A 16,692-nucleotide genomic window follows, 5' to 3' on the forward strand; every position below is an offset into this window, starting at 1 on the left:
AGTACTAGCCTTGAGCAGAAAAGCTCAAGGAAGTGCCCAGGCCCTGAGCTCCAGCCCCACTGCTAACAACAACAACAAAAATCATATCCCAAATGAAATGCATTAATTAAGCTCATTAAAAAAAAATTTCCAGGCCAATGTAAAACAAAGAATTTGGAGAAAAGAGGACTTTATATATCAGTTATTTGCTATTCTCAAAATGAAAATATTATAGTTACTATTGTAATTTTAAACTCAGATGGAAGAAAAGGTAATGAATACAACACAGAAAAAAACTAAGAGATTTAGAGCATATTGTCTCTTAAGTGCCTCTATTGTCAGGGTCCTGAAAATCTCTGTTTATAAGCCATTTTCTGTAAATTTTATGTGCTATCACTATTAAGAATCCTATCCAAACTAGAACCTGCAGGCTCAAAGGCCCATAGTGAAGAACCAAATACTCTGGAGAAAAGGCTTTTTCCACAAAACATAAGCCTTGAAACTGGACAGTTACATTCTTATCTAAGATGTCCTTAGATAACTATTCAGTGGAAATCTCTAAAGTAACATATATCTTCCTGTTCCTTTGAGATGAACAAAAGTACAAACAATTAAAACTTTCAATCTTCATAGCCCATGGAAAAGAAAAGGAGTCACCCAGGACCTATCTCAGAAAAGGTCAGGAATGAATGGAGGCATCAAAGAATTTGATGAATACAACGGATAGAGTTATGGTCAAATGACACATTTCCTACGATACTTAACTGAAGGTAAGAAAAACGCATAGAAACTGTAGTGTACACTCCAAATTAGAGGTTTTATGTAAAACTCCTCAGTATTAAGAAGCTTTTTGTTTCTGCCAATACCAGAGCTTTAACTCAGGGTCTCAAGTTTGCCTGTTTCCTTGCTCACAGTTGACACTCTACCACCTGGGCTGCCCTGCTTCTTGCTGGTTAATTGGAGAAGGAATCTCAAGAACTTTTCTGCCTAAGCATGCTTTAAACTGTGACCCCCCCTGGATCTAAGCCTCCTGAGTAGCTAGGATTACAAGCATTAGCCACTGGCACCTGGTGAGAGCTCATTTTTATTTTCTTGCTCTTTTTATTTTCTCTCTGCTTGGTTTCTGAGACATGATCTCGCCATGTACTGCAGGCTGGCCTGAAACTTAGAAGCCTACTTACTGCCTCAGGGTTCAGAGTGCTAGGAATATGGGCATGAGCCACCAAACCTGGTTTATCACATTTTAATAACCCAAAATACCAATCTGATCAATTTTACACCAACCAATGAAGGATAATTCAAGTTGAAAAAAAAAAAAACCACAACTTTCTCCTACCATCTAATACAATGATTGCCACTTATGCTAGGCTCAAAAGCAAATAAATTTTCTAGTTGTGGTTTTATCGAAAGCAATAATGCCAATAAGTACTGGACAACCTACATTAGAATAAACTAAGATTCTTGTTTTAATGCAAATTTCTAGGCACATCATCACTTCTAAGTAGGAATCTATCCTAATAGCCATACTTGGTAGGCTTCAAGACTTCAAGCACAGTAGGTAATTTCTGGTGCAAATAAGAGCCACTAAAATTATATGCTGGCATATAAACTAATATAGCAATGAACACACGAATAAAATTCTGATTATTTAGAACTCTACAAGAGACTTTAATGAGTGAAAAGTACAAGGTGATGTGAATTTTGCATTAGGTTTTATTATCAGATATCCAAATAAATGGGGGGGGGAGACCCACAGGCAGTAGTAAATCTACTCATTGCTTCCAAAGAAACTGAATGGAGAGTCTAGATAAATGCAATACATCTGTGAGGAAAATTATAATAGGAAATTAGATACTACACAGTTTGTAAATAAACAGAAGGTTCCAAGATTTTTATTTAATGTCAACAGGAGTTAACATTTCTTTTGTCTCAATCTGCCTTTTATTTTAAAACCAACAACGGATGTCTAACAAGTTAATTTTGAGTTAGCTTAAATACTGCTGTCTGTATTTTAAGACATTGGCCTGCTAATTTAAATTTGCCAATATTAACGTATTTTTTTAAACTCATCACCCACTATTATTTTTGCTTCTGTCTTTCTGTTCTGGTCTCTTTAGGACACAAATGTACATATGCCTTTATTTTCTCTTACGTTTAGTTAAATTTGGACAAACAAATTATAAGGTAACTAATGTCTGGGGAAAAAAAAAACAAGCAAAAGCAGAGGTCCCCGAGTTCAAATCCCAATATAGGCTGGCACGCACACACACACACTCGCTCACACGCAAATGAATGCTCCCCCAAGCAAGAGCAAAGGTCCCTGAGTTCAAAACCCAATGCAGGCGGGAACGTGCGGGCGCTGAGTGCTCCCCGATCTTTATTCTCATCACCTAAAGGATCTTGTTAAAGAGCAAATTCTGACTGAGCAGCTGGGAGGAGTGGGCCTGAGGTTCTCAGAGTTCCACGAAGCTTCCAGATAAGGGTGACACTGCTTGTCAAGAGGTGACATTCTAGAAGCAGGGAGGTGGATCTAACGTGAGGCACCTGTAACCGGACGGATGCCTGGAAGGTTTTCTTTCCTCTCGGCCGAGATGCACCACGTAGACCCTGCAATTAGTTCGCTCTCACAGGCTACGATTTACGGAGGGTATCCACACCGAAGTCATTAAGAAACAAGCAAACAGAGCTCTGAAAGAACCGCTGGGAGCAGATCCGGCTTTCTTCTCCATAACCACCACCCCTAACTCGGGGGGCGTCGGTTCAGTTCCCCCCTGCGAGCTTCGGATTCCTCGCAAAACAACCGGGAGCGAGTGTCGGAAACCACGGGAGGGAGGAGCGAGGAACTGGCGCTCGCTCGGTATCCTCAGGGCGACCGGGGGACGAGGGGGACGCCGGCTCCCGGGGGGACCTCGCCGCCGCCGCCGCCGGAGGGGGTGCGGGCAGCACCGAGGCCCACCGTGCGTGCGTGCGTGCGTGCGTGCAGGGGCGTGAACGCGGGCTTCTCCCGGACACACGCGCGTCGCTCGCTCCCCGGAGGCCTGCGGGGGGCCGGAGGCCGGAGGAGGTGGCGTCCAGGGCCGACCGAGCCAGAGCTTCGGGAAGGTGGGGGGGGGGGGGACGAAGAGGAGGCGGCTAACGCCGGCAGGGGCCACGGGAGCGGGGGTGTGAAATCGCCTCGGGGCGCGGGGGGTGGGGGGTCGAAGCCGACGCCGCCCCGGGCCCGGGCCGCTGCCCACGGCCTGCCCGGTCCCGCCGCTCGGTCCGCCGTCCCCGGACCCCCCCCCCCGCTCCCCACCCGCCCCGCCCCACGTACCGCTCCAAAGGCCTAGGCGTCCACTCGCAGTCGCAGCATCGGGGCAAGGCCGCAGGAGGGAGCGGGAGCCGGGCGGCGCAGGGCGAGTCCCCGCGGCGGGAACCGCGGCCTCACTCCAGGAGCCCGAGAGCCGAGGCGCAGGCGGGGGAAGGCTCCCCAGGCTCGCCCCAGGTGACCGGGCACCCCTGCCGCTCCTGCGCTCCGATTGGTTGATCCTGGTTCCAAAGCGAGGAGAGCGGCCCAATCAGTGGGGGCCTTCTTAAAGCAGAGCGCTCATTGGCGAACGGGAGAGCCACAAGGGCGGGGCTCGACGGGCCGGCCCAATGACAACCCAGAACACTGGACTGACCCCAAGGGCTCGCCGTCCTCCCGGCGCTAAACGGAGCCCTCCGCGAGCCCCCCGCCCCCAGAGCCGGCGGCGCTTCCGAACTACATTTCCCGGCGTGCCCCGCCGCGCGCTTCGGGCGTCGGGGGTGGGGGGCGGGCTTCGAACCGCTCTCCGCGGAGCTCAGCCCCTCCCTTGAGCAGCGGGGACCACCGGCGAGAGCCCCTGGCGCCTGCCTGGGGGTTTTCTCTCTCACAGCGTCTCCCGGCCTGTCACCCACGTGCCCCGGACCACCTTGGGGGGGGGGGGGGCGGGGAAGAGTGCGCTGCCACCAGGTAGCTTCCGACGGGGCGTGCGGTGCGGGTGAGGACTGATAGCTGTCTTGGGTGCTTAGTGAGTGGGATTCAGAAACCAGATGGCCAGGGCGCTCGAACGTCTCCACGCCCTCTTGCTGGGGGCTCTGGCAGTCGACCGCAAAAAAGCTTCATTTTAATCACAAAGCTAAGGAGAAAACCTGCACTCGTCAAGCCAAGTGTGACCGGGTTTGGACTTCCCAAAGCCACGAGAGGGAGGTGTGGTAGGTCGATCCTGAGTCAAGGAAAAAGAAAAAGGAAAGTACGTAATTCCAGCGCCTTGGTAACAGTCTACTAGACCACCTGATAATTGGCAAGAGGGAGGGGGGGAGGGAGGGAGGGAGAGAGAGAGAGAGAGATTGATTATAAATGTAGAAAACGGTAAAAAAAAAAAAAAAAAAAGTATCAGGGTTAAACATAACCCATCTGGTTACATAAATGTTTTGTTCAACATTAACAGGAAAATAAACTTGATAAATGTGTTGTTCTTTTTGCTAATGTTAATTGTTATAGGAAAGGAAAAAAGGCTACCTTTTTCCGAGTAGTATTCAGTGGCAGATTTTTTTTGATAAGTCCAGAATATATGTTGCACAGAGTATCTTTTGGAAAGTCACAATCTAAAATCGAATATACTCTTTCCTCTGTCATTAAATTATTGAGGAGACTGACTTTTCCTGCAAACTGCTATTATAAAGAAAACAAGGGCTGGGGATGTGGTTGGGCGATAGAGTGCTTGCCTTGCATGCACAAAGCCCGGGTTCGATTTTTCAGCACCACATAAAACGGAAAAAGCCTGGAAGTGGCGCTGTGGCTCAAGAGGTAGAGTGTTAGCCTTGAGATAAAGAAGCCAGGGACGGTGCTCAGGCCCTGAGTTCAAGCTCCAGGACTGGCAAAAACAAAACAAAACATGACTGGCATCAAAAACTAGAGGTTGTGGTCATAGAAAAAAAATGCCAGTTTCTTAAGCAATGGACTACAGGTCTCAGAGATATCTTTAAGAGTTCCTATTACCACATTAAAAGTGTCTGAACTTGACACTATGAGATTATACTACCAACCACTGTGAGTCATTGCTTGTTCTTAGTCTTGGACATCTTTCCACGGGATAAAGCTGGAATGTCATGTTTCTCAATAGCTTAGTTGCTCAAGACACATGCATATGTTAGCTATTTGATTTATTGCATTATTTAACACTCCTGTCTTTGAACGCACGCATAGAAATCGTAGCAGTGAATTCAAGGGTAGGAAAAACATAAACCTTGCCCTCAAAGAGTCTAACTCATGGAGCAGTGGTTTCTGGAACCTTTTGATTAATCCTTTTAGCTTAAAAAGTTTGTGGAAGCCAGGTACCAGTGGCTCATGCCTATAATCCTAGATTTCAGGGAGTTGAAATATGAGGATCATAAAGTCAGCAAGGCAGAGAAGTCCATAAGACTCCTTATCTCCAGTTAGCTACCCAAAACGTCACAAGTGGAGTTCTGGGCTTCAGTGGTAATATGCTAACCTTTCACTAAAAAACTCAAAAACAGTGTCAGGCCCTGAGTTCAAATTCTAGAACTGGCACACGGGCGCACACACACACATACACACACACACCCTGTACATAGAGGTCCAGAGCTAAACAGCTGTGGGGAGTGGGTCGGCAGCAGCCACTATGAGGAAGAAGGGAAAGATGAGGTGGAAGACAAGGCAATAAAGTTAAAGGCAGTGGAGACAAGAAGAAGGGACACCAAGATCATTGACAGGAAGTTAGGAGTGAATTAGAATTCAAACCTCAGTACTGGCACCAAGAAAGGAAGGAAGGGAAGAAATTCCTGCAGCAGCTTTTCCTTAAGACGTGAACATTGCAGAGCTAACAACTGCCAGATTTCAACAAAACCATACTGGAAGTGTGACCAAGCAAGTGAATGATACAGAATACAGCAAGAGGGCTGGGGATATAGCCTAGTGGCAAGAGTGCCTGCCTCGGATACACGAGGCCCTAGGTTCGATTCCCCAGCACCACATATACAGAAAACGGCTAGAAGCGGCGCTGTGGCTCAAGTGGCAGAGTGCTAGCCTTGAGCGGGAAGAAGCCAGGGACAGTGCTCAGGCCCTGAGTCCAAGGCCCAGGACTGGCCAAAAAAAAAAAAAAAAAAAAGAATACAGCAAGAAAAATGGGTAAAGACATCTGGATTTTTCATAAGCCTTTTCAGCTTAACTGACAGGTTGCCTAGCATGCTGAACAAGTGTAAACAGTCGCTTCCAAACTTCTGTGAGAAAAACTGTGAAAACAACATGGTTTAAAACAGCTGAGTGAACTTTGAGATGGTACCACGGAGTCTGTGACATTTCTACTAAGTGAAAGATTCATTCTCAGCACTCCGTGAATTGTTCTGCTCATTCACCAGCAACCTCAGGAGTAAGGAGTACATGCAATCATAAGCCGTACAGAAGTAATATTTCTCCCTGATGATTAGCAAGATGTTCATGGAAGCAAGAAAACTCAATTCCAGGAAGAAATAGAGCAGCCAAAGAAGAATATATTTATGTTTTGAAATGCAGTATAAGAATTTTTTTTTTTTTGCAATGACAGTCTGAAGTTCAGCTACCCAGAACATTAGAAGTGACACTTGTTTGAGAGGCAATCTGGTGATGCTCTAGCAATGGGGCCTTTGCAAATTGTGATGCTAACTCCGGGCAACAGATGTTTGTCCTCATGGAAAACTTAAAGACTTTCCGTCTTTCTAGCCTATTTCTCATGGACAGTGAGAAGTTTGTGTTTTTTTAAATTATGAGAGAATTTGATGGAAATGTGCTGACTTGTTGATTAAAGCCTTCTACAAAAAGTAGGGATGTTTCATGTGTCTTACACATGCACAAAATAACATTTTATATTAAAAAATAATAATTTTTTTTCTGGAGCCCTGGCACTGGTGGCTCAAGCCTGTAATCCAAGCTACTCAGAAAGCTGAAATCTGAAGATTGAGTTTCAAAGTCAGCCTGGGGCAGAAAAGTCTAGAAAACCAGAAGTGGATCTTTGGCTCAAATGGTAGAGTGCTAGCCTTGAGTGCAAAATTTCAGGGACAGCGCCCAGACCTGAGGTCAAGTCCCATGTTTAGCACATGTGTGTGACACACACACACACACACACACACTTTGGTCAAATTACAAATAGTTGGTTAAAATTTTCCAATAACAAGAAAATATATTTTGACCCCACAATTGTGTTTTATAATATCTAATATATTACATTTAATTACATATTATATAATTTATATAATCTTACAGTGTTACATAATACATAAACATATACAAATGTATATATAAAATATTTAATGTATAATAATATATATCATATATTCAATATATTATTTACAATATTAATCATCTTATTTTTGAAAAATCCTTTCATTTTTATAGAAGTATATGAATTCAAATGTTATATGAGCTTGGAAAAATATATGACTCATTATTTTTAAAACTAAGCTATAACCTAGATTTTCATCTGAAATGAGTAGATCTGCAAAGGAGAAATCCATCATACAAATAAATTAAAACCTTTATGGGGAGAAGAGGATGAGGATGTCTGTGTGTGTGTGTGTGTGTGTGTTTGTAATCAGTTTACATTCAGTAAAATCATATACATAGTTGGTTTTCTCCCTCACTCCTTTTCTTGCCTCCCTCCTCCCAACTTCTCCCTCTTTATCCAGGGCTTGGCATCCACCCAGGGCCTTTCACATGCTTAGGAGGGTGCTATGCTACCATGTCACTTCCTCAGCTCTAAAATCATATATGTTAATGTAATAAAATATATTCAACATACAAGTAAAGAAAGTACAAGTTAGTTTATAAGACAAAAAGGTATTTCGAGCTGGGCACTGGTGGGTCAGGCCTGTAATTGTAGCTTCTCAGAAGGCTGAGTTCTGAAAATCAGGGTTCAAAGCCAGCCAGTGCAGGAAAGTCCCTGAGACTCTTATGTACAATTAACCACCAGAAAACTCGAAGTGGAGCTGTGGCTCAAGTGGTAGAGTGCTAGCCTTGAGCAAAAGAGCTCAGGGACAGTGCCCAGGCTCTGAATTCAAGCCCCAATACTGACAAAAAAAAATGTGTTTAGCAGTTCCAGGAAACTGCTTTTGCAAGTACAAGAGTGATAAACAGGTTACAAAACAGTTACTGGTACAGAGGATTTATGATAAGAAAAAAGGCAGAAGACCTTGAGGGATGATCAGTGAGCTCTTTAGTCACTCAGTATTCCCCAAAACAGTAGCTGCTTAACCACATGGGTTAAGCCGATCTGAGTTGGACCATTTTCATTCCCTTTGATTTTGGGCCAGTCACAGGGCTACTGAGTGCCTCAGTTTCCTCCTCAATAAGATTTGGACACTTCCAAGAATGCTGTAAGGATTCAGTTCAATAATGTATGTGAGAGCACATAGCCTAGGCCTAGAATAGGTTTCATAAATGTAAATTCAGTGTAACTTCCATCAAAATCTATTCCCCAGAAAAGATATGATTCTGTTGTGATAAAGTTATGAGTGTTTATTCATACTGGACAACAGGAAAGACAAAAGAAACAGTCATTACCTTTAGACAATTTGAAGTAACTAAATCATATTTCAGAAGTAGAGGGAGAGACTCAACCACTAAACTTCTCTTTTTATCAGAACCACACTATAGGGTAACAAAAATTAATGTCGTATAATTATTCTGAAAACTAATAGGTTAGAAATAAGCATTTCAGGGTTGGGATGTAGCTCAGTGGCAAAGCGCTTGCCTAGCAAGTGCAACGTCCTGGGTTCGATCCCCAGTACCAAACAAGAAAAAGACAAAAAAAAAAAAAAAGAAGCATTTCACTGGGGATGTAGCTGAGAGACAGCACCTGAGCCTAGCATTTAGAAGACCCTGGGTTCTATCCTTGGCACTACAAAAACAATTAAACATTTTTCTAAAACAGACAGAGAGAGAGAGAGAAAGAGAGAACACATTTAACCTATCATTTGCAAATCCTTATTGAGATTATGGATCTAGGTAATAGTCATCTAATTTTAATGAAGAGAAACATAACCATTGTGAGCCTCCTAATGGAGTTGTACATGACCACTGATGAAGTATTTTTTTGTACCATCTTGGGCCTTGAACTCAGAGATTCTGTGCTGTCCTCGAGCTTTCTTTGCACAAGGATAGCACTCCACCACTAAATCACAGCTCCACTTTTGTTTTTTGTTTTTTTTGGCGAATAATTGGAGATGAGTCTCACAAACTTTCTTGCTCAGCTGGCTTTGAATCACTATCCTCAGATCTTAGCCTCCTGAACAGGCAGGACTACAGGAGTGAGTCACCAGTACGTAGCTTGATGAAGTATTCTTGCAGGAAAACAGAAGCTGCATCACATCAAGCCTATACCTAAGAGTTTGCAACAAACAAACCACAGTTCTTTGTGGTCAGCAAACTTTGAATGTGGGGAATCAGTTTCTTTTCATCTACCTACCCACCTACCTACCTACCTATTTATTGTGTGCTGATCCTGAGCTTGAACTTGGGGCCTGTGCATTGACCCTGAGTTTCTTTTGCTCAAGGATAGCATTTTATAGCTTGAGCCACAGCTCTATTTCCAACTTTTTGGTAATTAATTGAAGACTTTCCTGTTTTAGCTGGCTTTGAACCGTGATCATCAGATCTCAGCCTCCTAACTAGATAAGATTACAGGCATGAGCCACCAGTGCCTGGATAAAATCGGTTTCTTAACAAAACAAAAATGCAGAAGAGAGAGTTGGAAGATTTAAATACATATTCTCAGATGTAGTAGGTTCCAGTGGCTCACCTTGTAACCCTAGCTACTCAGGAGACAGATCTGCATGCCTACATACAGCTCAAGGCTAGTCTAGGCAAGAAAGTTCACTGGATATCAGCAGAAGACAGGACTGGAGATGGGGCTCAGGTGGTAGAATACAAGTCTCACAAGCACGATAAGGAAGAAAAGAAAAGAATAAAAATGAGTTTAAGACCCATGACTGACCCAAAAAAAAAAAGGAAGGAAAGAAGAAAAGGAGGGAGGTAGGGAGGGAGGGTGAGAGGGAGGACAGATGTAATGTATGAGGTGAGGTGTTGGAGAAGAGGGAAGAAAGAAAGAAGAAAGGACGGTAGAAAGGAAAGAAGGGAGAGAGGGAGGGAGGAAGGAAGGGAGGAAAGAAAAGGCATAGACTCACAGATATAGTGTGTGGATCCTGAATCAATTTAGCTACCTAGCTAGATTTGAAAAAAAAAAAACCAAAGACAGTTATGTAAATTTGGCACTAATGAAACAAAGTATTAATGTCTAAAATCTGATAATAATAATGTAAATGATTTCAAAAGGCTTTTTAAAAAAAAAATTAATCCCTGGAGTTTGAACTCAGAACCTTGTGCTAATTTGAGTATGCCCTCTTTTTATTTTTATTTTATTTATTTATTGTCATTTTTCAGAGTTTTATCCAAGAACAGCCTCAGAAAACAATCTTCCTACCTATGGCCTCCATCACGCTGGGACTGCAGGCATGTGTGCCACCTACATGGCTTCTTAGATCCTGCTGACGTTTTGTCTATGCTGGCCTTGAACTATGATCCTCTTGGTCTCCAGTTTCTAAGCGGCTGGGATTACAGGTGCATCCTACCATGTCCGTCCCTGAAACAACGCCTGATATTTTAAGTCATTAAATACACACTAGCCTATTTATGGATGGAGTAACCTACTTGAGATTAGTTGCAGAAGAATCACAGGAGGGAAAATTTTAGAGCAAACATTGGCTGTGAACTACTGGTTGCTTGCTGAAGCTGGCTGCTGGTCACACACACAGTTACCAGTTCTGTGCTTTTAACTTTGCATAGGTGATATTTTCCACAAGTGTAGTTTTTAAAACAACATAAAAAAGAGCCCAGCAGATCCGGGTCAGTTCCAAGGACTGGATTATAAATAAGAATGTCTCAATTTCCAGAAGGCTGAGATCTTTACATACTGACCTTTCTGTCAGGGATCTGAGAAGAATGAAATAGTTTCAAGGTGCAGAATAAACTAAATGATAAAACTGAAATAGCTCAAGGATTTGTCATTACTCAACAAGGTAAAAGTATATATTTTTGCTATGAGATTTACATGAGTGAAAAAGATTAAAATCTTATCATCTCCCAACAGTATCTGCCTTTAATAGTGATTAAAGGAGCTTTGAAAGTAAGGAGCACTACCTGCCTATCTGATTCTGGCCTCCCAGTAAGGCAATGTTGACTTTTCAATTATCCACCTGACCGAGCTGTCCTGCAGTCCCAGTTCTCCCAGACACAACCTACTTTAATAGTTGTGAGACCAGAAGGAACAGTAGATCACGCCTGTAATCACAGCCACTTAGTTGGTGGAAATTGGGAGGATTAAAGTATGAGGCCAGCCTGGGCAAAAAAGTGTGACCCCCCCCCCCTAAAGTGGGCAAAATGGTGCACACCTGTGATTCTAGCTAAGTAGGAGGCCACACATAGGTAGAAGAAAGTCTGGAGCTCATCTTGAGCAACAAACATGAAACCCTCACTGAAACATAAAAGGGTGGAAATCTGGTTCAAGTGGTAAAGCACCTGTCTAGTAAGCTTTAAGGCTCTGATTTGAAGCATCAGAACTGCCACCTCAAACTATGTCAGTACCTCATTGCCCCACTGGAGGGTGTTTTGCTATCCAGAAGGGTTTCCTGGATTCTAATGCAACCCCTCTTGAGGCTCATTTGAGTGTTATATTCTCTAGAGAAACAATCAGAGCTGGGGAGAATAATGGAATTAGACATAAAGGGCATTTGTTTCTAGGAAGATAACATTTAGACTTGCAGGTTAAGTGGAGGTGTCAAGATTAATGTGGACATTTGCTTGGTGTTTACTGTACTAACCACGAACACACAAGCTGACTATTGTCCTTCATGGTGATGGCTTAGGTCCTTGTGATAATCCTGGAATTGTCCTTAACATTTTAAAAGTGTTACATAATCAGTAACAAGGCTATGAGGTGGCTACTACTTCCTGCTGTACAGTCAGGAAACAGAGCCAGCAGGGTTGGTTGGCTTGCCTAGGGGTACACAGCTGGCTAGCAGAGGCACCGGTCTGTCTGACTCCAAAGTTCACATTCTTTCTTCAACAGATTTCAGCCTCACTGGCTACCAACAAGGATTAATGAAGTCTCTCCTGTGAAATCTCTATAAGGAAGGAAGTTCACAATTATCTCTGTCACTTTCTATTGCCTAAAATACCTAATAATGGATGCATCTATTTGTCTAAATAACAGTATTATAAGCTTTTGATTATCTACTGGGAATCTATCTAGAGGCAGAGGAAAATCAAAGAAACTTTTCAATGTCACACAGTAAAAGAGTTCTCATTGTTTTCCCTTTCTTTAATAAATATGCCAAATAGATTAAATTTCAGTTATTCTGGGTTATGAGAGAAAAGCTGAGTCATTTGTTTGGGTCAAATACTCCAGGAACAAATTCACTAAAGAGAAAACAAAAGCCTATTTTCTGAAACAACCCTGATGCCCCTCCACAGACGAATGGACCCAAAAGATATGGTACTTATACACAATGGAATACTACATAGCAATTAGGAATGGTGAAATACTGTTATTCGCAGGGAAATGGTCAGAACTCGAACAAATAATGTTGAGTGAGACAAGCCTAGAACACAGAAAACAAAGGGGCATGATCTCCCTGATATAGGACTGTTAACAAAGGGAGACGGAGAGACAGTAGAGACCAGGTCTGTGAAACCAAAACTGTTTGTCAAATAGTATTCCCCACAGGATTGGGGCAGCGACCCAACAGTATGTAACTAAAACCAAACAATTACTCAACATATAAAGGGCAAAAATTGACCTCTCAGGGGAATACAGTAGCTCAAAAGCTATGTATGTACATTCATATAAGACTACTGTCGACATATTGTCTAATATTGACATTGCATTTAAAGCCCTAGGCGAACTTTCTTGGGCGTGGCCACGTGGCTACTGTATATGTTCTTGATACATTGTATATTGTATATATGTCTACCGGACCTAGAGAAGAGATAGAAAAACAGGGCGTAAGATATCACAAGAAATGTACACACTGCCCTACTATGTAACTGTACCCTTTTTGCACAACACCTTGTCAAAAAATTTGTGTTCAATTAATAAATTTTAAAAAGCCCATTTTCTTCTCTAATATCCCCAATATCTGCCTTGTAACCTTCAACTTCTATTTCCAAACTCTGCCATGCAGAAACAATCACCTTACTGATTGTAGGGGGCTTGTGCATGCAGTATACAGACATATATTTCTAAATAGCTACAGAATGATATTTAAGAACCATTTATCTCTTGGAAGAGGGAGATTTTATTAGTTATCTATTGTTTCCTATTAAATTGCTACAAAATATGTGAGCCAAACACAATTTTTCATTATCTTGAACTCTCAGTACATGGGAAATCCATGTGTACTTGTGGCTCGGTTGCTCACAAGGCTGCAATCCAGGTGTCAGCCAGGGTTGCCGTTATCCCAAAGCTCCAGGAAGACTGGATCATTTTCCACGTTCAGGTCACATGGCCTTCAGCAGGATTTACTTCCCCACAGGCTGATGGGTAGAGTTTCATTACTGGCTGTTGGCCAGAAGCTTCCCTCAGTTTCTTCATGTGGGACTTTTCTTTAGGCAGCCCATGGTATAGTACTGGCATTTTTCAGAGGGAGTGAAGCAGAGACCAAGAAAAAGCAATCCAGTCCAACGGAAGCCAGTCTTTTTGTAACGTAAGCGTAGGAAGAATATTCTCTCATTTTTACTATATTCTGCTCAATCAAGGCAAGTTCCAAGGTCCAGTTCATGCCCTAGGAGGAAATCACACAAAAGTATAACTGCCAGGAAGCACAGCTTTTTGGGACTGCGACTATCTATCACAGAGATTATTTATTTAAATAATAAAAAATAAAAATCAAGGCAGTAATATATTTACTACATTGTCTGCTACCAGAGACAATACTGGAAGATACTCTAATAGCAATGAACAAATTAGATACTTAGAGCTTGGTTTCTAAATATCACTATAGGATTCTCTGGAGAAATGACTGGTTGTAATAAAATGATTGGGCCAACACAGAAAGTATAGAAGATGAACCTGGAGTATGTTGTAGTCCTAGAAAAAAGAAAATGGGAAAAAAGCCAATAAATATGAGCTACTCTTAAAACTATTTTCAATGGGCAAAGATGAAAATAATTTGAGCATAACAAAAATCATAGTATAAGCCAGGCACTAGTGGCTAATACCTATCTATAATCCTAGCTACTCAGAAGGCTGAGGTCTAAGGATCTCAGTACAAAGCTAGCCTAGGCATATGCATCTTTTTGACCCTCATCTCCAATTAAGTAATAAAAAGCCAGAAGTAGAGCTAGAATGCCATACTTGAAGGGGAAAGCCAGTATGAATAAACAATTGAACATAAATAAGAGACGAGAAAAAGAATCCTTATTACAGAATTCCAAATAATGTATACAGGTATTCCCCTTCAGGAATTGAAGCTTAGTCTCATATTCCCCTTGAGAGTAGGGAGAAATGAGTGACTTTAAGAAAAGAGACAGATTACACTAAAGGAATACAAATGATCTTGTTCGTGGTCAACTTTATCAAGGTTAATATCACTAGAATTAAGTTATGTTGATATTTGATATAATGAGATAAGGCAGGTATCTCATTCTGTAGTATTTTCCTCACACCCAGTCTATGAGAAAAAAAGGATAAGTTCAAATAAAGGAATATCTTATGAAATACATAATTAGTTACTCTTTTTTTTTTTTTTTTTTGCCAGTCCTGGGCCTTGGACTCAGGGCCTGAGCACTGTCCCTGGCTTCTTCCCGCTCAAGGCTAGCACTCTGCCACTTGAGCCACAGCGCCGCTTCTGGCGGTTTTCTGTATATGTGGTGCTGGGGAATCGAACCTAGGGCCTCGTGTATCCGAGGCAGGCACTCTTGCCACTAGGCTATATCCCCAGCCCTAATTAGTTACTCTTAATTTTTGCAATCTTGAGAAGGTAAGAGCAAGATTTGGAAACTTTCCTAGACCAGAAATGACTAAGGAGATATCATCCTTTCAAATGGATGACTAAATTCAAATGGGACATCTTTATGTTAGTAAAACCTGAATAAAATCTGGTGTTTACTCAATCACAATGTACCAATGCTGGCTATTTAGTTTTATAAATGAATGGTGGTCTATTTCTCCAAGCTGGAACTCAGGTAGGAGGCTTTGCACTCGTGGCTTTAGCCACTAGTGGCCCCAGCATTTGGTAGTTACTGTAGTTACTCCCAGCAGTAGTGGGAGGCAGAAGACAGCAACAAATTGCAGCAGCGTGTGCCTTCCAGAGTTATAACTCTTGTGTAGGCCCTGGGTGCTGAGACCATCAGCCCTATAATGGCTAGCGTTTATAGTGCCTGTGCTCAGGATGTCTGAAACCCTTGGCTCTTATAAGGCTTATTACCTCCCTGGACCTCCTCTAGTGACTGCAGCTAGTAGTTTCTCATCTGCAGCTTTTCCACTGCCTTTATTTTCTCTGTTCACTATCATTCCTGCTCAAGCTGCTCTCTGGAAGTTTTTTCACTTTTAAAATAGTTTATTATGGTATTCACTTTGGTAGCACATGCACAATTGGAACAATACAGAGACCATTAGCATGGCCATTATGCAAGGATGAAGCTGATGGCTCATGCCTGTAATCTAGCTACTAAGGAGGTTGAAATCTGGGGGTTGTAGTTTAAAGTCAGCCCCGGCAGGGGAAGGCTATATGACTCTTATCTCCAATTAACTACCAAAAATCAGAAGTGGAGTTGTGGCTCTAAGAAGTGGAGCAAAAGAATCTCAGAGAAGGTTCAAGTCCCATGACTGGAAAAAAAAATTGTGAAGCGTTCCATATTTTTTTAGTAATAAGTTTTGAGAAGAAAAAAAATGTATTATGGGAAGTTTCACACATATGGCAAAAACTAAACAAATAAATGTAATGAAGACTGGTGATGTAGCTCAATGCAGATTCCACGAAGCCCTAGATTCAACCACAAGCACAACTTTTGGTGTTGGTCCACAATACTGGGTTTCTTGCCTTCCAGATGGATCAGTCCATTCTCATGCAAGGCTGTTTGTTCCTGTGTCTTCACACTGCCTACCTGTGTGCTTTTCTCTCTGGAACTCTCCAGCTGCTGCCTGGTCATACTGTTGCTGTCATTCTACTGCTACCACTCCACTGCTGCTGCTTGTTGTGGGCTCAGTCCACTCAACCAATGATAAAGATCCAAAGTATGCCAGGTGCCAGTGGCTCACACCCGTAATCCTACTCAGTAGGTTGAGGTCTACTGAGGATCATGATTCAAAACCAGCCCAGGCAGGAAAGTCCATGAGACCCTTATCTACAATTAGCCACCAGGAAACTGGAAGTGGAGCTGTGGCTTAAGTGGTAAAGTGCTAGCCTTGAGCTGAAGAGCTCAGGGACAGCACCCAGGCCCAGAGTTCAAGCCCCACGACCAACCAAGAAAACAAACAAACTCCAAAGCAGGCAAGAAAAGACCACTGGAGACAAGCTGTTTATATGCCTAGTGTTGTAACACCAGGGAGTACCTAGTAGCTGAGGACATCTCCCCACTAATTTACAAAGTGAGCCTGATAATCTGCTTATGAATTAGAAATGGGACTAGCAAGGGTGTCTGTGTTTGGACCCATATATGCC

The 16,692-nt window shown here is 42.7% G+C and overlaps 1 protein-coding gene across 1 annotated transcript in view; it reads right to left on the bottom strand.

Annotated features, from left to right (window-relative positions):
• The window catches only part of Armc1 (armadillo repeat containing 1), a 33,739-nt gene extending 30,320 nt beyond the window's left edge, over positions 1 to 3,419 (bottom strand). Inside the window, exon 1 of the mRNA XM_048358756.1 lies at positions 3,293 to 3,419. The gene's annotated coding sequence lies outside the window, so the exon portion shown is untranslated. The remainder of the gene's footprint in view (positions 1 to 3,292) is intronic.
• Between the last annotated feature and the right edge of the window lie 13,273 nt (positions 3,420 to 16,692).

This window comes from Perognathus longimembris, chromosome 12 (genome assembly GCF_023159225.1).
Source record: "Perognathus longimembris pacificus isolate PPM17 chromosome 12, ASM2315922v1, whole genome shotgun sequence".
Lineage (NCBI taxonomy): Eukaryota > Metazoa > Chordata > Mammalia > Rodentia > Heteromyidae > Perognathus > Perognathus longimembris.